Here is a 21,581-nt window from a genome sequence, read left to right on the forward strand (position 1 = left end):
CGTTTGCTCCGGGATGTGGCCAATCTTTTCCAATTGGATGCAGCGAAGTTTCAATAACTATTCCGGTTAACTACAGATTTGACTGCGGACCTAATTTCTCAGGTTGACAGTCATCGTAGAGATTCCAGAATAACATCGATTTCGACTGAAAAACCGGTAAATCTTGCAATCTTCAAGCTAATTTAATTCTAAATTCTGCCTTTATATTACAAGGCTCTAGCTGCACTGCGACTTTTTTGCAATTGATGTTATCAACGACCCACAGGTGAGCAATGGGGAATGGCCATGAGCCAGTAGTCCGTTGACCGAAGCATACATAGTGTAATAGATGCAAATGACCGTTCCATGTTTTGCGCAAGGGTGATGCTTCCTATGACCCAAGTGGAGCGGCAAGCGCAAAAAGCAGTTTTTGATTGAGTTGCTCGACTATGGCGCGGCTCCCAAAGCAATATACATATGTACATACATATATACAAAGTATTCACTAACTTTTAACGATTCGATAATTATTATTTTTGTCCACAGTATTTGCCGTTTGCATTAACGATTTTGCTATTCATAAACTTATGTTAACTAACACTCAACAGTTGCCTTGTTCTATTTATTCAAACTGATAGAGAGTGGCATCTTTGTCAAATTAAATATCAATATATGCGAATAGTTGTGTGTTTCAGTGATTCTTCAACTATATTTGCACAAAGTAAGTAAAACAAAATAATTCTTAATATTTACTTAAGGGGTTAGGGGTAGTCAGAAGCCCGCAAAAATGATGATTTTCAATAATTTTTTTTTTGCTAGTCAATTGTTTTATTTTACACAAATAAAAACATAGCATTAATACATCATGTTTCGAATTAGCAAAATTACAAAAAAAAAAATTAATAATTGTAAAAGTTATCGCTGTTTGTGTGGAGCCCGTTTCTCCAGAAGTCCCTTGAGGTGATCATCACAAGTCCTTGGAGATTCATCTAAAATCAATCGGACAAGAGAAATTAGTTTTATTAATAGATAATCTTGTGCCTGATCGAAGCTTTTTTTTAAATTAATAATATGGCGGCCTCAGGAAATATTTTTCAGATTTTCGAGAAAAAATCAACTATTGTTTAAAAAAATCGAAATTTTTGAAAAAAAAAATCCTTCGATCAGGCACGAGTTTTTTATATTTTTCTATAGCAGTATAAATTTTATTGAAATCTACCAAGCAGTTTTTAAGTTACAGTGATCGCTAGTTCAAGTTTTGAAAAAAACTCATTTAAAGTTTTTGTTTCTGTTTGATTTTGCCCGAGCGCCCTTTGTTAATTGTTGAATAACTCGACAAGTATTTGTCGGATTCACTTCAAATTTTCACACAATATTTTTAAGATATTATACTTTAAGAGAATACATTTTTTTTTTATTCTGAATACCCCAAACCCCTTAATACTCTTCGTACACATGCGCATACTTGTATATTGCATTAGGATACCAAAAAAAACTGCTCCACTCCAATATTTAGATGGTATTACATAAATACAGTTGGCCCGCATAACCTTTGCTCAGTTGCGCTCTAGATATTGTAGCAGGTTTAACTCCTATCTATGCAGAATCGACCTTTTCGTAATACTTAATATATGTGGGACATGTGAAAATACCCCAATTTAGTAGCTAGGTAGGTGAAATGGTTCAAGTACCACTCTGACATTCCCTAAGTAGCATTTACATAGAAGTGATCAACAGCCTCCCTCTCTGAAAGGTCGCCATAGCTTCTGCAATGCGGATTAAATCATAAACCTACCTTCTCCGCGTTTGTGTCAATAGTCCTATGACGCGTAAACAGAACTACGAGTGAACTTATACAGCGGAACTAATGACCTATTCACATGCCCTCTTAAACCCGCTCATCTAACACGCCTCTCCCTCTAGACCCAAACCACTGAAGCAGCATATTTCCTGGGTCTACCGTTAGGTGAGATAGAGAATGATGATTGGTGGCTAAATAGTACCGGAAGGGCTTGATGAACTGCAACAACAATGAATTGGGATAGATGGATCATTTGAAACACCTCCTAAAATGATAATGTGACTACAAAAGAGTTCTAACATAAACAATATAAAAGCTCATATTTAGTAGCATGAATGTAGTGAAAGGAGTAAAATAGTTCATAACAGGCGGATATATCTCGGATCTATTATATTTGGACCATTGCCCATATTTCTTTAAATTGGTATGTGTGTTATGTTAAAAAAAAAAACAGTGGGAATTATTAATTATTTGAAAAATATTTTTTTTTCCTTGTTCGCTCCACTCGGGATCATAGGGCCTCGACAAGACTCAGTAGGTGATTGGCCTGCCGCTACCAGTCTTAAATAGTGAAAAAGCCCACCTGTCGTTGCTTAGGAACAATGCCTTCTAACATAACTGTTTAGAGCGCCAACTGTGTTTCACATTTTTCTGCCAAAAGGATCACACAGATCTCTGTGTCTTTTTCTTTGTTTTTTGCTTGTTTTATCAGCCGCAATGCAAATAATGCGCTGACTTTTGTGCGGCAGTAAGGATTGGAAGGATAAGGTTGTTTGGGGTTGAGGAATGAAATTGTTTTTTTTTTTGTTTGTTTTAGAAACTAGGAAAGTAGGTAAGTTTGGAAAAGTGCGAGGACTGTGCTTTACGTGGGATTCGAACCCAAAATCTCTGGGATGGCAGGCTATCGCACTTACGCTAGACTCTCGATGCCGAAAATATATGTAACTATAATTACTAATAGCCTATCGTTACGCTCACCAGTGCAAAGGCCCGCTATAAAGCGATTTAGCTCAAAAATTGCCACACCAGTTCAACAGGCGTGGGAGGTAGACGTCTGTGTCGGTATTTATATGGAATGTGCGCATAATTGCATTTTAAGTAGCTTACCATTAGCTACATTTGCTAGACATAGTGACGTTTTCCGCAACCTCGCTGCACTTGCTCCTCACACTATTATTTTTAATACCGTTTTTTGCCGTTACGGTGTCAGACAAATTGGCAGCCTTTCAAACGGCATGTCCCATGCAACTGGCATATCATTCCTTTTTTTTGTATTTCATACCTTTACACGATTTCTCTATCAATTTCTATTTGATTTGTCTCTGTTTTCTTTGAGTAAACATAGGAAATACTATAAATGATTATGGCGATTCGAGTGGACGGACACAGCTTCTGGCCATTGTGATAACTCAAATATGTACATACATACATACATACGTACATATATGTATATAAACATTCACAGTACAACAGAAATTTAGCGGGCTTGCAATAATCTATGAATAAAATATTAAGTGTACATAAAAATGCACTCGAAAACTAAAATACTTTATAGGTAATTCATATTTGAATGCATAACACGTACAATTGGATTTTAATAGTCTCCTCATTGTATTGCTGTGGTTGTTCAAAGTCTATCCTTGATCAGTACTTTTTTATTTTTATTTTTTTTTGTTACAATAAATACAATAAAGTGGAAGAAATCGCTATGAAAGCAGCAATCACCTTTTAAAGTGAAAATATTATTATGGTGTGGCCAATATCAGTCCATTAGCCAGCTCTCAGCGAATTTGATAGAAGTGACCGTTGGGCTCGGTTTGTTTACGAAAAAACTAAGAATGTGCTTGTGACATACAAAAAAAAAAATGAAGGGGTTAGGGTAGTCAGAATCTTCAAATTTTTTGTTTTGGATTTTCTTGAAGTATAATATCTTAAAAATAATGTGTAAAAATTTGAAGTGAATCCGACAAATACTTTTGGAGTTATTGAACAATTAACAAAGGGCGCTCGGGCAAAATTAAACAAAAACAAAAACTTTAAATGAGTTTTTCTCAAAACTATGTTTTTTGAACTGGTGATCACTGTAACTTAAAAACCAATATTTTAATAAAATTTATACTGCTTTCGAAAAAGGATTTTGAAGGATTTTTTTTTTTCAAAATTTCGATTTTTTTGCCGGTTTTTTTCTCGAAAATCTGAAAAATATTTCCTGAGGCCGCCATAATGTTAATTTTGAAAAAAAAGCTTCGATCAGGCACAAGATTATCTATTAATAAAACTAATTTATCTTGTCCAATTGATAAATTAAATGAATCCCCAAGGACTTGTGATGATCACCGCAAGGGACTTCTGGAGAAACCGGCTCCACACAAACTGCGATAACTTTTACAATTATTAATTTTTTTTTGAAATTTTACTAAAGTCAAGTCGAAATATGATGTATTAATGCTATGTTTTTATTTATGTAAAATAAAGCAATTGATCATAATTTTTTCGGGCCTCTGACTACCCCTACCCCTTAACACAATGTCACTTCGTTGCCGTCGGTACAACTATTAATTGGACTGTTGTTGTGTGAATGCGTATGAAATGAACGAATCATTCCCGTGACATGACAACCGAAGTACCCCTCACAATTTTGTTTTCCACCATAGCTATTGGTCAAACCTAGTAATCTATCATCCTTGGCTGTGCATATGTATCTGAGTATGCGTTTGATCTTGCACACTGCTGTTAAACTCCAAAATATATAAGTTACCCACTCATCTAACATCCCTTTCCCACTGGGCAAACCCTGTCGAAACGTTATGTATGGTTGAAATCGCCTGTTTCCTGAGATAGACGACGACTGAGATTTCACTGTCCTTTCAGAATTTTGTGAACTTTTACAACAACAACGAAAATAAGTTTTTGGCTTTAGGCTGAGACCAGCAAGTAGTTTTAAGCCGGTTTAATTTAATTTACCTACAATATTGGAATTACGCAAATTAAATATATAATATATGGTTTAGTACTATCACTCCAATAAGATTTACCAATAATTTTGGGGAAAGCTATTAATGCTATTTTGATAACAAAAACAATTTCCTAAAGTTGCGAGAGGAAAATTTAAAAAATTATAAATTTCAATTATTTTCACAGGTGTCACCCTGCTGGCAATACAAATTTTATTTTTAAATCACCTTTTTGCTAGAAATTATAGCAGAAATCATTTTGAATTGGAAATTATTGTGCGTTCACAATAACAGATGCATTCTAAAGCAACGAAACCTTAGCTGATGGCCTTCGTTGCTAGTGCTGCAATTTTAAAGCTTTTATAAATATCATAACTTGTTATTATATAAGTTAAGCAAATATAAAAAAGCTACGAAAATTTTAAATTTAATGTTTGTCAAAAAAAAAAAGTATATTATATAACATTGAATGTTGATTATCACGCAAACACTTAATAAGTGGGGCCGTTCTTAAGCCTCGTGATGCGCTGGGGGGAGGGCGGGGACCGGTTATATCACGAATTATCACGTGTCTTTCAGGAGGGGTGTAAAGATTTGTCACAGAGAGTCACAAGGGGGAAGGAGGGGACATTTTTTTCTAAAATTTGGGACACCAGGCTTATGAACGGCCCCTATAGAAGCATGCGTGGCAATCTGTGAAAATTAAAACTATATTTCTTTGTAAAAATATCAAAAAATGATTGTATTTAAGTGTTTCATGTATTTTACTTGATTTTATTTCTATAAGTATTTTTGAAAATGTTATTAAGGACATCATGGTATTCAAAAGCGTTAAGGTACGTAATTTGTAAATTTAGTTTTTGGTAAAAAACTCGTTTTTAGGACAATACATTACTTTGATAAAAAAAGTTTGACAGCTAATATAAAATAGCTGTTCACAATAGAAGAATGGGTAACTGTTTTAAGTTGATTTGTTGCAAGATAAAATTTGATTATAACTGACCGGCTTTTCACGTAATGTGCGGAGTTATCGCAAGATTATAGTTACTTTCAACGTTACTTTTTCCTCGAAATAATTAGGAAAAAAAAAACAAAAGGATATGCTGTAGCAACCCTGTTTTGCTAGGGTATGTGAATATAATCCACAAATGTATTCAATTTTTCTTTTATTCATCTCTTCTTCTTTCCAACGGCAAATACTTTCTACGTAGCTCTGTCATTAGTTCGATTGTGAGCTGTCAGTTTAGTTTTTTCTCTGATGTATATGAGTGCTTTTTGCGGCTGATTAGAAAATTAATTCTTAAATTTGTGAATTTTATGTTACAATAACCAAGGAGTGCAATAAATCATTGTGCGGTGTCTTCTGGTTGTTGACTAAAATTTAGAAAAAAATCAGCGTAAATATACCAACTTTATACAGTGGGTTTATCAATAGCGTACGTATATGGGCGTGTGAACAGCCAACCTGCCTTCGGTTTTGTGGGGTGCATGTGTGTGTGTTAAGCTCTACTAACTTTTGTTAAAGCAGTAAATTTAATGCAATGCAGTAATTTCGGATGTGTTGCAATATATTTGAAAAGTAAAAATTCAAAGCCAATGAATTGTGTGCTGTGTTAAAAGACCAATAAAAAGCTGTTCCAATACAGATGCGAAAATTCGCATATGCAATAGGAATGCATAGATGGGGGGATAGGAAGAACAGAAAAACCGACAAAAGGTTTGAACGAAAAAAGTTATAAGACAAATGAGGGGGTAAATAGTGGTAGTAACTGACGAATAAATACTTCTCTAGCTGAAGGGTTGCCAAGTCAACGTGGCTGGAATGAATATAATCGACTGCTATTGTCTTTAATTTAATTAAAAATCTTTTATGTGTATGTTTCCTTAAAGAATAACAAGTTCACGCCTCACTGCGGAGAAGTGAATTAATGGATTTTCTTCTATCTTTACACATCAAATATTTTAATTTTTCTGATACATTACATTTCTTCTTTGCTAAAAGTTTAAAATCCCTTTTATACTCATATTCATAATTATTTTGTGTATTTAGTGATTTCAAGTGTGGAAATGTAAAGATACATCGATATCCTTATTGGCCTATAAAAAAAACAAAAAAAAAAAATAATAAATTCAACGGAAAAAAATTGTTGCTCTTTTGTTTAGCTGAGCATAGAAAACTATTTTTATTAACATTCGTTGAATTGGCGATAAAATAGAAAAAATATAAAAACAACGGGTTAGCAACGACAGCAAAAACAACGACAACGGCGACAACTACCATCTTTCTGCTTCCGAACGATATCAATTTCCGCTGACGTCGGTGAAAACAATAATCAATGAGGTGAGTAAAAATTTTTAAGTTTGGTGGTTCAAAAATATACTTGCAAGTTCAAAGGCAGGGGATTCTGCTGTTTCCATGGCGCCGCAATCTGACGACGGATTCTTATAGAACTCGACAAAAGAAAACGAAATGAAGAAGTAAAATTTTTTGATATTTCGCTTAGTTTTCGAGATATTGAATAAAAAAGCTCTCAAAATGCCCTTTGGAACTTCACTATAATTTGCCTATTACACTATATATTTTTTAACACTTCACTAAAATTCACGAAATATACACTCACACGCGCGTTTTTACTTATTTTTATCCTTATATTCGAATTATTTTTATTAAAATAAAATGCAAATGCATTTGTCCATGCAGTCACTTTCCAATTTTAAACGCGAATAAGAAGAAGATTGAAATGACAACAGTATGGTGTTGCCGGATGCCTGCAAATAAAACAAAAATATGAACAAAAATTAAGTATTTAAGTTTAGTGTTAATGTTGGGGATGGGGTTATTGTGCCTCCTTACTACATACATGCATATGATGTTTTAATTTTGGGTTCAATGGTTTTAACACGGAAAGAAGTTCTACGCAAAAATACTGTGTTAATTAATTTAATTTTAATTACTTTATTATTTTTTGAGATACGCTTAATATCATTGTTTTTAAGTTTGAATGAGTTGTATGTTTTTATTTTCAAAATTATTTCTCAACTTAAAATTAGAGCAAAAAATACTGCAGTTTTACAATGAACCTTCTACTGAACATCTCTGCATACGAACTTCGTTTTTATTTCAGGTGTATGCTAACACCAACTTTGCGCTAAATTAGAGAACTTTAACATTAAATTACTTGGAAACTAAGCGAGATATGAAAAAATTTTACTTTTTCATTTCGTTTTCTTTTGTCGAGTTCTATAAGAATCCGTCGTCAGATTGCGGCGCCACGGAAACAGCAGTATTGCCCAAAGGCATAAGTAAATAATAGCAAATTAGAAAATTTAAGTATAGTTTCGATAGAGTTTTTAGCCTGATAGTCATAAGGCGCTTTATTTCACGCAGGTGTATAAACAGTTTTTTTTGTTTGGTTGTACAAATATAAATAACATAAATATGTTGATAAACTGATAAAAAGCTGGATTTGAGGAGTTTACAATTTGGAGAGTTTTAATTTTTTAGTGTTTTTCTTTTTTGCGCTCCTGCAACCAGCAAACTCCTCTCTCGTAAAAATATACCGATAAGCAACGCCTAGTCTCTACTTCATATATTTTGAATCAGAATCAGAATCATATACCTTATAAGATATGTTGTATACTACTATATGTATAAGGTTTTCAGAAAAGTCTTGCGGTATTTTTATTGAATTTTCAATTGTTCATAAAATTGGTTATAATAATGCGATTAAGTCAAATATGCGCCGTTTTGTTCGATGACGAGCTCCCTACGAGATGCCAACTTCATAATGCCCCTCTTATAGAAGCTCGCTTCCCTATTGTCAAAAAACTCGGAGAGCCAATTTTCACAGGACTCTCTTGTGGACAACTTCCGACTACCAAGCTCGTTCGCCATGGACAGAAATAGGTGGTAATCACTTGGTGCGAGATCCGGACTATACGGTGGATGCAAAAGAACCTCCCATCCGAGCTCCCGGAGCTTCTGGCGCGTCACCAAAGATGTGTATGGCCTGGCGTTGTCCTGATGGAAGACAATTCGGCCTCTGTTGATCAAAGATGGCCTCTTCTGCATGAGTGCTGCATTCACGCGGTCCAGTTGTTGGCAGTACAGGTCCGAATTGAGCGTTTGGCCATAGGGGAGCAGCTCATAGTGGATGATTCCCTGCCAATCCCACCAAATAGACAGAAGAACCTTCCTGGCCGTCAATCCAGGCTTGGCCACCGTCTGGGCAGCTTCACTGCTTTTCGACCACGACCGTTTGCGCTTCACGTTGTCGTAAGTGATCCACTTTTCATCGCCAGTCACCATCCGTTTCAAAAACGGGTCGATTTTGTTGCGATTCAGAAGCGATTCGCATGCATCCATATGGGCAAAAATGTTTTTTTGCGTCAAGTCGTGTGGCACCCATACATACATCGAGCTTCTTTTTGAATTCAAGCTTCTTTTTGAATCCAAGCTTCTTCAAATCGTTTATAACGGTTTGATGATGTTACTATGCCGGTCTCTTTCGATCAATTCAGCGATTTTATCGCAATTTTCGTCGACAGGCCTTCCGGACCGTGGCGCATCTTCGATCACTTCTGCACCAGAGCGAAAACGTTGAAACCATCGTTGTGCGGTGGAAATGGAAACTGTATCGGGTCCATAAACTGCACAAATTTTATTGGCAGCATGAGATGCATTTTTGCCTTTATCGTAGTAGTACTGTAAAATATGCCGTATTTTCTCTTTATTTTGCTCCATGTTTGCGACGCTATAACTCATGAACGACTAAAAGCAAACAACAATTAATCAAACACGTGTTAGCACGTGAAAAGAGCTTTCCAAAAAGCTCTAGCGTGAACCGATGCGACGAATACAACTAGAACTACGCGCTTGCAAAGACAAGCTTGCGGAAATACCGCAAGACTTTTCTGACAACCTTTATAGGTTGAAATGCATGTTCCATTGGAGCAGTTGGGGAAGTAAGGCATTCATGCAAAGAAAAAGGAAAATGCTCCTTCTACAGTTGGAGTGAGCTGTCTATAAAGATAAAGGAATGTTAAATCGATCAACCGATCTTTGATAGGCTTTGAATCGACGAAATATAAAAAATGAAATTTTATTATCCTATGCAGATTTCATACGGAAGAGCTATACGATGAGAGTTGAGTATGTGGAACAATTAAGACTATTTTAACATCTTGAAAACCTCCTACGATAAAATATAAAAAAAAAATACCAGTCTAACGGTTAGACTTGATAGAAGTGAAACCTTCCGTAAAACAAACTGAGAGAGAATAAGACGAAAGCAGCATTAGGAGCGGGATAATTATAGGTTCATTATAATATTGCTATAAAGTTCATATTTTATTTTCTTCATTTTATCATTATTCATCCTCAATGTTTTCAATTTCAACAAATGATACGAGTGGCTTATGATAGATAAAATATGATACAAATGCTTTGGTTTCGATGTTGTCAAAAAAAAATACCCAAACGGACCGAAGAAACAGACTACAAATTTCTTCCATTTTCGTCTACTTGTATTCATATAAAAATTTATGTCTCTTCCCACCAAAGCTAAATGTATTAGTATATTTCTGCTTGTATTTATTCAAGGCCGAAATCCCGGCCGTACTGCAATACCGGGCCAACCTGTGGCAGAGGTGGAGAGCAAGCCCCTAAAACACTCGCCCATTTCCAAAAATCAGTTTAACATTTGTTGTCCTCCGATGGAGGATCTATCAGATGTTAAGCTGATAAACACACTACCTAGTCAATACATTTTAAATAATAAACCTAATAAACCTTTTGAGCATTACACGCTCACAAAAAAAAAATTAATGTACGAAATATTTATACCGATTCACTTAAACTGACTTTCAGTATCTAAACCAAAAATAGAAAAGCCAAAAAACTGTTTTCAATAAATAATCAGAAATGTCCTACAATGCAAATTTCAAAAAAAAAAAAAAATTTTATTTCTTGTGATTCGAACCAAGAATTTTGGATCGGAAGTTCACATTGCTAGCCGCTCGGCTATCGCGCCGTACTGTCGGTGCTGGCCTAAAAGTTATTTAGTTCGTCGCTACGTTTATATGATGTAATTCGTTTCACTTTTTCCCAAATCACTCCCAACGATTCTAAAGAAGTTTTCACTTCAAAAATTAATGTACGAAATATTTATACCGATTCACTTAAACTGACTTTCAGTAATCTAAACCAAAAATAGAAAAGCCAAAAAACTGTTTTCAATAAATAATCAGAAATGTCCTACAATGCAAATTTCAAAAAAAAATACATTTTCGTCTACATGTATTCATATAAAAATTTATGGCTCTTCCCACCAAAGCTAAATGTATTAATATTTTTTCTTGTATTTATTCAAAGCCGAAATCCCGGCGGTACTGCAATACCGGGTCAACCCGTGGCAGAGAAGGAGCAAGCCCCTAAAACACTCCGCCCATTTCCAAAAATTAGTTTAACATTTGTTGTCCTCCGATGGAGGATCTATCAGATGTTAACCTGATAACCACACTACCTAGTCAATACATTTTAAATAATAAACCTAATAAAACTCTTGAGAATTACACGCTCACAAAAATTATTTATATCAACATATAATATAACGCTTCGTAACTAAATAACTTTTAGGCCAGCGACAACAGCATGGCGCGGTAGCCGAGCGACTAGCAATGTGAGCTTCCGATCCAAAATCCTTGGTTCGAATCACAAGAAAAAATAAAAGTTATTTTTATTTAGTTCGTCGCTACTTTTATATCAACATATAATTTAACGCTTCGTAGCCAAGTTGGTCGCTTTTTTCGTTTCACTTTTCCTCAAATCACTCCCAACGATTCTAAAGAAGTTTTCACTTCAAAAATTTAATGTAACAAAGCATTGTTTTAACACATTCCCGCCGGCGACCGAATTTGTTGTTCTCAGCATCTAGCGGCTCTGTAACTCCAAGATTGTTTCATCGGATGGCGCTGTTGTAACCGTAATTGCACAACGCTCAGTGAGAGCAGCCGACTATGCCTGCGTTAGATGTAAACTATTTCTCTCCTTTCTGCTGAGAAAACCGTTACCAGAATTCTCAGAAAATCGCCCGATGAGACAATTGCGTATGTACCACCAATGGTACAAGCCGTCCAATGAGACAGGCCTCAATGTACCACTTAAAAATAAATCTATAAATGTCATATACAACGGCACACAATAACAAAGCCAACCCTTCAGTGTGCGAGAGGATGTACACTAAGGATTTTTAAATAACACCAGCTTTCCTTATTATGTATATCTTTATAAATCCAACTTCGGTATTATCTTTTGCTAACGTTTCCTGTCAAACCAAAAAGCTAACCGCATCCTTCACTTTGTGTTCTAGTTTGGTTGTTCTTAATATAAAAATCTACTTGTATTTGCTTAACCCAAATAAAGCCAACAAATACATTTATTTTAAGCATTCTTTAGCTTTTACCTAAGTAAAAATTTCAAACGCTGTTGGCGGTTAACGCCGTCGCTTATTGGCTATTTTTTTTTTGTTTGTTTTTTCTTTTGTGTGTGTTTTTTTTTTTATCATTTAACAGAAAAACCGGAATTTTTATAATGCAACATTAAATTTCAAAATTTGTGTATTCTTCACACATATACATACATACATGCATATGTATATGCATACAGCCACATAGACTATATAAATTTTAACTGACTTTTTAAGTAGCGCATACGCGTAAAGAATTAAGATTTTGCAATGCTCGTAAAATAATGATGATACGCCGGACAAAAGTATCTTTATGGTTAATTCGTTACGAAGCCTTTCACTTCGTATGACCAAATAAAAAATAAGTTAAGAAAATTTACTTACCTGTGAACATTAAGAAACTTGTACCCTCCACTTCCTTCCCCTTTAGCATTCAAATTTAAATTTCCATTTTCTTGTTATACATATGTAAGTATATTTGTGTGTGTGCTTGGTATCAGTCTCATAGCATTAATGAATATATTAATTGTTGTTGTACGTAGAAAGTCATATTCGCCTTTGCATTCTTTGCTGTTTTTAACACAATTCTGCCGAAGCCATGCGTCGAGTTTATAAGCGTGTGATGATTAGTGTTGCCAGAATTTCTTATGGCGGGTAACATTTTTCTATAAAAATTTAAATATTTTCTTTTAAGAAATCATCACAAATAGCATTACCTAACCAAGGATGATAGATTTACCAGGTTTGGCCAATAGCTATGGGGGAAAACAAAATTGTGAGGGGAACTTCTGCTGTCACGTCAGGGGGAAATCATTTACTCCGTAGATGCCTATTTAATTTATATCGCATATACAATCAAATGAATGGCTATACTCAACATGGCTGTGGTCATTAGCACATCTGTGTTATTCTACCAACAATTATAGAATACAAGTTTACGCCGATTAAAGTTAACAAATGAGCGTAACTTTGCCGGGATGTAGTTCTTGTTGGGGTATGTGAGAGCGAAAACCTTTTTAAACAAATATAAAAAGTTAGGTTAGGTTAATATAAATAACGGCAAATATAGACTATAGAAATCATGGATTATTAGAAGCGTAGAAGCGAAATTGAAAGCATTTTACATACTTATGGGTTTTTTTTTTAGAAATTGTATATTTGTATAAAATGTGGGGATAGTGCAAGAGCGCATTAGTTGTTTTTTTGTTCACTACCGCTAAAAAATCGACTGCCCGCTAAAGCCAATTTTTTCCGACTAAACGAAATTGCAACTGGCTAGATCCAGCCAGAAAGCGGCTAAATCGGCAACACTGGTGATGACTCACAGCAAGCTCGCGTAAGAATACAATCGCGTTTAAATTCATATATTAAATTGTATGTGCAAGCAAACTGATACTCGCCAATACATATGTGCAAGTACGTGAGTAAGTGTGTGTTGTGCCATGCACGAGTATCAGTTTCCATTTATCTATTCGTATTGAATTCACATTTCGCAAAATTTATTTTTATTTTTTTGGTTACGTTGGTGTCATAATAATTATACCGATAATGAAGTAGTTTTGGCTTTGTTTTTTAATCGTAAAAATAGTTCTTTATTATTTTATCTACATATGTATTTACGAAGATTATTTCTGTAAAATTCGATAATGCTGCCGTAGGCAAATATTGTTTCTGTATGGGCCAATCTTACTAAATTTTCGCGCATTTCTGATTTGCGCACTATTTTTAGGCTGATAAGAAATTTCATTGATATAATTTTATTTTGCATGTATTTGGTTTTTATTACGTAGCTTTGTCTATAAGCAAGCAAGAAAGTGGTTTTCAAAGAAGTGGGCGCATGTTTTTTTGCAATATTTATGTTTTGCTGCGGAAATTCAATAGTTTTTTGAAACCAAAATTGCATTTAAATTCTTTAAAGCCCACAAACAACTTAATTTAATTCTCTTGAATAAAACTCTAAAAATTGTTTGTTAACGTTAAGTGAATTCTTTCAGTGGTCACCCTATACTCTATGACATAACGTAATGCATAACTGCTCTCAATATATTTTTCTCTCCTCCCGCGTAAGTTTATAATTACAATTTTATTCGCGCCACTGAACTTTTTAATAAACTTTCTCCTTGAACACTGGCATCTCTCTATAAGTTTAAAGACTCATAGATATGTATTGAAAAAAAAAAATGGCCTACAAACTTACGCGTGAATTCAATGCGTAAGGCACAGCTTCATAATTGACAGCTTTTAATAGGCAATTTAAACGTATAATAAATGAGTAGTATTCTACCACCGGGTGTGTATGCATACACAAACACAAATAGCGTGTACAAGAAAAAAATTCAAAAACTCAAGGAGAAGCCAAACAATTATATGGATTAAGATAAATCATCAAAAATGAAAACGAAAGTTCAATCGAAATCACCAAAAATACGAAAATAAATATAACTATCAGCGCGGGTGGGGATGAGTGACCGCATGCCAAATATACAGAGAAATACGTAATTTGAACAACAACAAAAAAATAACAACAACAAATACATGAAAACTCGTGCAGCGAAATTCGTATCACGCCAGCATCGCCAGACTCAACACAACCGCCCACCAATCGACGCCATCGCCGCCACCGGCCTTTCTCATCAGGGCAGTGCCACACGTAGATTTGGCAATTTGCCGGCAAATAAGCACTAAGCGAACACTGGCTAGCTGACTAGAGCGATGTGGGCTTTTTGAGGCGCGCGCGAGACGCAGCGTACTATCTATATACATATGTATACACTCTATTTAAAAAAAAAACGGAACTTTTTACAAATAAAAGTAATCATAAAATATTTTTTATTAAGGGGTTCCAGGATTTTTTTTTACATTAAATAAAAATGCAAAACGATATTTAAAGTATTTTACATACAAAAATGAAAAAAATAAAAGTCTTTTTTTTTATTTTAGTAATTTTAAAAATAGCGCTAAAGTGGACCCTCCCGAAAAATTATTTTATTTAACTTCTTTTACATATATTACAAAAATGAAAAACAAAATCTTTTGAATTTTAATAATTTTAACAAATGGCGCTGAAGTTGACCCTCCTGAAAAATTGTACCTAGACGGTGTTGTCCATTTTGGCCCTTCTATTTATTTGAAACACAAAAACCAAAAACTTTATTAATCAGCATTACTGTGGCTATGTCCCTATGTACTAGAATAAAAAAAAGAATTTACGCGCCCCTACACTATCTGACCCACGGGTACCGCGTCACACACAGCCCTAACCCCTAGAAACCACCCCTACCATACCGCAAGCAGGATAACCCAGCAGCCCAGCAGTGGTGAGTCAACACACTTATGGTGTGAGACAAAATTTTAAGAAAAATAAGACTCAATTCAAGAAAATTAGTAATCGACTATATCATGTCTATGTTTTCTCAATCGATTTTCAGGTGTAGGAAAATTTAGAAACATGAAAATTTCAAAATGCGATATCTCAGCGAAAAAAAATGATATTTCAGCAAACTCAACGCCATTTGAAAAAAGAAGGCTTGTATTTAAAGATGCTATCCTTTAATTTTGGTGAAAAAAAAAACATCTGCAGGGCTACATAACCTCAAATATGGCCAAAAACGATGTTTTTTGCACTTTTAGGTTTGGATATCTCGAAAACCAGAGCTGATAGAGCAATTCTGAGGCCAGATTTGGATTCAGCGCATCATAAACCTTCGGAAATATATAGTCTGGTTTCTGAGTCTGAATGTTGGTTAAATTTTGTCGGCCTGTGTAATTTGCCTTTTTGTGAAGAATGCACTTTTGACGGATGAGAAGCTGCTTTATAGTGCAATAGTAGTTGTTGCCAATTTCGCTTGAGTTGATCTTACGAGCACCTAAAGACTCGGAGAAAATGTCTCACAGAGTTTTTTGATGAATCTCAAATTCCATTGGTTCAATGATTTTCACAGCCGATTTCCTGTTATTTTCAATGAAATCGCATAATTTTCTGATGTTTCTTGGAGCTAATCCACTTTGTGGACGATCTGGTCTTCCATCGTGCATCTCCAACCGTTTTAAATCGCTTGTATCACTGGTAAATTTGTAAATTGCAGCAGGGATAACCAACCATACTTCTTTTTGAAGCATTTTCTTTAAAAGATGTACCAAGTTGAACATTAAAATCCAAGCGCAGCTCAAAACATACTAACAAAGATGACTTAATAACTAAAGTTATTTACTTATGCATCTAAATATCATACCGCTTTCACAGTACGGCAATGCTGGACCAGTGCACAGTGGTCCGACCAGAAGGCGTTGGCGGACAAAATTCAAAAACTCATTTAATTAAGCTGAAAATATATATTTAGGGGTTTTAAGGATCAGTGATGACGAATCTGACCTTAGTTTTAGCAATACATATACATACTATAAATACATTTTTACTTTCGTAATTAGCTGGTGAGTTCATTTTTACATTTTTCACGACCCCAGAGAGTACCACGTGGAGGTTTATGGTAAGGTTATTCTCTCCTCATTTTGTTTTGTTTTTAGATTTTTTTTTATTTTTGATTTTTTTTTTTAATTTTTTTTTTTAATTTTTAAATTTTTTTTTATTTTTAATTTTTTATTTTTTTTTTATTTTTAATTCTTAAATTTTTTTTGTTTTAGTTTTTAAATTTTTTTGGATATTTAGTTGATTTTTTGTTTTTCATTTTTAATTTTTTTTTATGATTCAGAATCCTCGGTTTCTGATGAGCTGTTTTCTGTTTAATAATATTATTTTTTTTAGTTGTCTCTTAATGCTGATGGGGTCTGTGATGTCTTTTTCTGTCTTTTACACAAAATTGCATAAGCCATATGTAAGGTTTTGCCTGTGGGTAAATGCACAAAAGCTACATTATTTTTAATTTGCGCAACTTTACGCAACAGGTTTCAGTTTGAGATCATAGCTGAAATATGTGGCTACATCACTCATGTTGATTTAAAGTGGACCGGTGTGGACCAGTCGAAAAAATGATCTTTAAAAAAAAATTTTCGAAAAATTTTGAAATTTCAAAAAAAAAATTGGATTTTGTACCGCAACTTAAGAGAATTATTACTGTTTCCGTTAATATATTCAATTATCTTTTTTTTTTTAATATTTGGTTAACAATCAAATGCTAATATTTATTTGCAGACATGAAAATGAAACTCTTGTATGAAGTACGATTTACATACAATTTCATGTTTAAAGTCAAAAAACTACAATGAAAATTTTTTTAAATTAAGTAATATTTTCAGGAAATCTGCCTTGAATATTTAAAAAAACATCTGCATTATCAAATATTTATTTCAAAAATGTTGAAAAATTGAATTTTGTCCGGCCGCCGGACCACTGTGCAGTGTATCGAGAATACAAACAACAAACACATCTCTTCTCGAACTTACTACCAACTAAAACGCCATAATTAGCGAATATATGGATGAGTTCTGCTACCTCGGTAGCCAAATCACGAAAGATGGAGGCGCAGTTGCAGATGTGGCGGCTCGTATTTGCAAAGTTCGAACTGTGTTTCATGAGCTTAGCAGACTGTGGCGATCGCGCACCTTGTCACTAAAAAACAAAACTTACAACCTTCAGTACCAGCGTAAAATCGGTCCTCATATATGGTTCTGAGATTTGGCTTGTGTGTGGCCACATAAGTCGACGTCTTCAAACGTTTGTCAACAAATGCCACTAGATTATATGCCGTATCTTTTGGCCCAGAACAATCTTCAATACGGACCTTCTACTCACTAAAAGCTGTTTAATAAATTCCGCAATAAAAAGACGAAAATGGCATTAAATTGGACATATCTCCCGTAGATATACGAAAATGTTGCCAAAATGGATTTTCAATGGAATCCGCAAGGAAGCCGGCGCAGAGGTAGGTCACGTCAAATTTGAGTGCGCACAATCCACCACCACCTGGAACCAAATCAGACAATAGCGGCTGACAGAAATCGTTGGTATAATATGATGATGACATTATGATGTTTTTCTTAAGTGGTTATATTTAGTACGTCCAGCAGTGCCAAAAATGCGCTAAAAGAAAAACTATTTTTAGAAGGGATAAGAATAGAAATAGATATAAAAAAATGTATACATTGTTCATTAGTACTTAAACTTACTTAAAAAATTATTTTAATTTTTTTTTACTAAAATTAGTACATAAAAAACCACATGACCCAAAGTACAATAAAAAAAAGAGGTTGTCTGTAAAGTCGGTTTACTGACGATAGTTTAACGTGACAACGTCATAAGAAAATACTGATTGAATGGTTGCATTTTTCAAAAGAAAATTTTAATTTTATTTGTTTGATAGATATTTTGTATGGATATAGAGAATGAGTTAACATTAACATAACATATATTAATATACTTTAACATAACATAACATAACATAACATAACATAACATAACATAACATAACATAACATAACATAACATAACATAACATAACATAACATAACATAACATAACATAACATAACATAACATAACATAACATAACATAACATAACATAACATAACATAACATAACATAACATAACATAACATAACATAACATAACATAACATAACATAACATAACATAACATAACATAACATAACATAACATAACATAACATAACATAACATAACATATCATAACATAGCATAACATAACATAACATAACATAACATAACATAACATAACATAACATAACATGCTGTTCAATCACATTAAAACAACAGGTATTATTAATAAACTTGGTTTTATTTTAAATTCTTCAAGTAAATCAAATTAATAAAAATCAATACGAAGGCATATGCAAATACAAATACGTGAATTTATATATGTACATATGCGTATATACATACATATATACGCTCACTTAAGTAGGAGAGAGCAAGATGTCGAACGTTGCCGTTCGTTTGCTTTGTTTGCTTTGTCGTTCGTTCCGCGCTTTCGTTTACAGTTCATTCAAGGTAACGGCAATGAGCAAGGTAACGACACATGAGCAAGGTAACGGCAATGAGTAAGGTAACACTACTGAGCAAGGTAACGGCAATGAGCAAGGTAACACTAATGAGCAAGGTAACGACACATTTTTTCGTGCGTGCAGCCTGTTAAATCGAATTATAAGACGTTATCACGTCAAAAAAGTTGCTCCACGGTCTGTATCATGTGAAATGTTGATGGATCTGTAAGAAGTAAACAAAAATTGTTGTAAAATAAAGTTGTAATTATAGTCTGTCGAGCCGGATTTTTGAATTTCGATAAATTTTGCGATTTGCGGCATTTTAAAAAAGGTATGCGTTTTACGTCATAAATGTCACACTTTAATTATGTTTATAAAATTGTTTAATAAAAATATCAAAAATCCGACAGACTATAGAGAAATCCCTTTCGCATCAAAAAATATTCAAAACTGTATGAGTTATCATGCAGACCATACCGGAAAAAGTAGTTTCGAAAAAAAGAGTTTAAACTTTCAAGTGCATTTCGCTCAAGTTCGCGCGTATTTAAAGCAAGAACTTAAAATAACGTTTTTAATTTGTATCTATGGGGAATTTTTACAATCGACTTCCACAGAAATACGCGTAAAACTATAAAGAATAACAATCTTTAAGAAAAAAATCCAAGTTTTTGAAAATTATGACTACCCCTAACCCCTTGAATAGTTAGTTTATTTTCAATTGAGAATGTGTTCTAAAATTTATCAAGCAATAAAAAATCAAAAAAAATATCGAATTCAAACATTTATCAAAAGAAGTCGTAACTTTTGTTTTTTATTTTATGAAAATTTCGTTGTTTTTTTTTTGGAATAGGGTGTGTACATGCCTATCTCACATATTTATTGCATACATGCACATACATCCATATATACTTATGTATGTATGTACATACGGGTATGTATTTTCTTTTGTGAGTTAAGTCATCCTAAGCGTAATGACACAAACGCTGAGAAATGCGCATGCAGCAACAACAAAACGTATCGTACACAGCATTAAAGCGATCAGTATTATCAGCCAGATACGGATCAGATGGCTTGCCTGGCAGATGAGCAGTTGGATGGTTGAGTGTGCGCTGCCGGTTCACTGGCTTGGTTTTTGCCTTATTCGTTGTTTTCGTTAGTGTTGGCGTGTCTGCCTGACCGCCTACAACTTTTTAAATACAAATGTATGTATGAATGTATACATATACATATAAATACAGGGTTATTTTCACATGCACACAAGCCTGCTTGTAATTAATCATTAAAACGCTGTGCTGTAATATAATTTAAATTAATACTCGCCTCATTCATAGTTGTGAGTTCAAGCTTACTAGTAGTTCATAGTACATATTATAAACTTTGCAAAGTGTTGAATTTCTCGTGTGTGCCGCTTGCTTTATTTTTTTCGTACATACATTTTTCCATTACGTATACGCCACACTGTCCTAATTTGTATATCGCGTGCCTTTTATGCCCAATGTATGCAGTTAAAAAACATATTTGCATATTTATGAATTTGTTTGTTTTTGTTTTTTGATTTTTGGTCGCACCGTTTGCTATGGTAATGCCATTTTTTATTTGCCCTCATGGTTGTTCTCTTAATTGCCTAATATTTTCCAGTGCCCAATATTAGTTTTATTTCGGTCTTACGTTGGTTTTGTGGTTACATAAAAATTCGCATGTATGGGGAAAATATAATAGAATAACTTTCAAAAAATGTGTAGTTATATCAATTGAATAGTGACTTTCTTTATAAATTGCGCAATCTTCAGCCAAACTCATTTCATTCCGTTCATAGTGGTTCACCGCAGAAAAAAGTATTATACCGCATTTCTTCTAATTCTCGAAATAGTTGTTAAACTCAATTTTCGAAACGACCTTCAATTCATGCAGCGATTTAAATTAAATCTCTTCTCTAGTCTCGAAATGGTGTACCCGGAGTTGTCTTCTTAGCTGAATTATATGACCAGAAGTCAAATGTGACTAAATTAGGTGCATTCGATTTTTTTAGAACCAGCATTAGCGTTGAGCAACTAAAGTTTTTGTGATTCCCAGTCAATTCCCTGACTCTAATTTTTTAAGAACTAGCATAATCTCATCCTTTTTCAAAATTCAGTCGCTTTTGTCCCTTTTGTTATTTAACATTTCAGTTTTATATGTATGAGTATGCACAGACTGCCTAAAACAAACAGGTGACAATGGAACTTGCAGGTTTTCTAGTTAGAAAAATAAAACCGCCAATCAAGTGCTGGCATCGTGCTCAGCACTGATACATAAACGGTATAAACACCTTACATGTTGAGAAGATTTTTAGAGGTATGACCAATATCAGACCGTTAACCGGCTCTCAGCGAATTTGAAAGCATCAGCTGATTGGCTGATGTAGCCGGGGTAATGGAAGAGTTTGT

General features: G+C 34.1%; 1 protein-coding gene and 2 pseudogenes across 4 annotated transcripts in view; 1 reads left to right on the forward strand and 2 right to left on the reverse strand.

The window, feature by feature from the left end:
* The first annotated feature begins 5,971 nt into the window (after positions 1-5,971).
* The window catches only part of LOC129247007 (serine/threonine-protein kinase GL21140), a 132,920-nt gene continuing 117,310 nt past the window's right edge, over positions 5,972-21,581 (forward strand). The window contains exons 1-2 of one of the 4 annotated variants that reach the window (XM_054885826.1): positions 5,972-6,170; positions 6,785-7,075. The gene's annotated coding sequence lies outside the window, so the exon portion shown is untranslated. The remainder of the gene's footprint in view (positions 6,171-6,784; positions 7,076-21,581) is intronic. The other 3 variants (XM_054885830.1, XM_054885829.1, XM_054885827.1) reach the window with 3 other exon arrangements.
* Positions 10,328-10,512, reverse strand: LOC129249559 (U2 spliceosomal RNA; annotated as a pseudogene).
* On the reverse strand, positions 11,098-11,281 carry LOC129249539 (U2 spliceosomal RNA; annotated as a pseudogene).

Source organism: Anastrepha obliqua, chromosome 5, assembly GCF_027943255.1.
Source record: "Anastrepha obliqua isolate idAnaObli1 chromosome 5, idAnaObli1_1.0, whole genome shotgun sequence".
NCBI lineage: Eukaryota > Metazoa > Arthropoda > Insecta > Diptera > Tephritidae > Anastrepha > Anastrepha obliqua.